Source organism: Triticum aestivum, unplaced genomic scaffold (assembly GCF_018294505.1).
Source record: "Triticum aestivum cultivar Chinese Spring unplaced genomic scaffold, IWGSC CS RefSeq v2.1 scaffold46652, whole genome shotgun sequence".
NCBI classification, from domain to species: Eukaryota; Viridiplantae; Streptophyta; class Magnoliopsida; order Poales; family Poaceae; genus Triticum; species Triticum aestivum.
In genome coordinates, this window is record NW_025305706.1 from 1 (window position 1) to 770 (window position 770).

The 770-nt window shown below is 50.0% G+C and overlaps 1 non-coding gene across 1 annotated transcript; it reads left to right on the forward strand.

Moving 5' to 3' along the window:
* Positions 1-305: 305 nt before the first annotated feature.
* On the forward strand, positions 306-424 carry LOC123179539 (5S ribosomal RNA). Its single transcript, XR_006490440.1, has one exon. It is a non-coding gene; the product is annotated as a 5S ribosomal RNA (ribosomal RNA).
* Positions 425-770: the final 346 nt, after the last annotated feature.

Here is a 770-nt window from a genome sequence, read left to right on the forward strand (position 1 = left end):
TTCCCTTTTTAATTTTTTTGCACCGCGTGCAAAACAAAACGCACGAGCGCGACGTATGTTTAGCACGTTTTATTATTTTGCACGTTTACGGTAAGTTTTAGCTCGCTGCTCATTATTCACGCGTCTAGCGGCGGCAAGCGTGTTCTGAAAGGGGTCGAAACCATGGTAAATAGGCACTGGTGCAGTTGAACCGTGGTAAAACTCGTCTCCGTAGTTGAGCGGGAGCGGCCAAAGGAATGTGCAATCGTGTGTGTAGTGGAGCTGGGAGGGGCAAGCATAAGGGACGAAGACGGGGGTAACATGTCGGATGCGATCATACCAGCAGTAAAGCACCGGATCCCATCAGAACTTCGAAGTTAAGCGTGCTTGGGCGAGAGTAGTAATAGGATGGGTGACCTCCTGGGAAGTCCTCGTGTTGCGTTCCCTTTTTAAGTTTTTTGCACCACGTGCAAAACAAAACGCACGAGCGCGACGTATGTTTAGCACGTTTTATTATTTTGCACGTTTACAGTAAGTTTTAGCTCGCTGCTCATTATTCACGCGTCTAGCGGCGGCAAGCGTGTTCTGAAAGGGGTCGAAACCATGGTAAGTAGGCACTGGTGCAGTTGAACCGTGGTAAAACTCATCTCCGTAGTTGAGCGGGAGCGGCCAAAGGAATGTGCAATCGTGTGTGTAGTGGAGCTGGGAGGGGCAAGCATAAGGGACGAAGACGGGGGTAACATGTCGGATGCGATCATACCAGCACTAAAGCACCGGATCCCATCAGAACT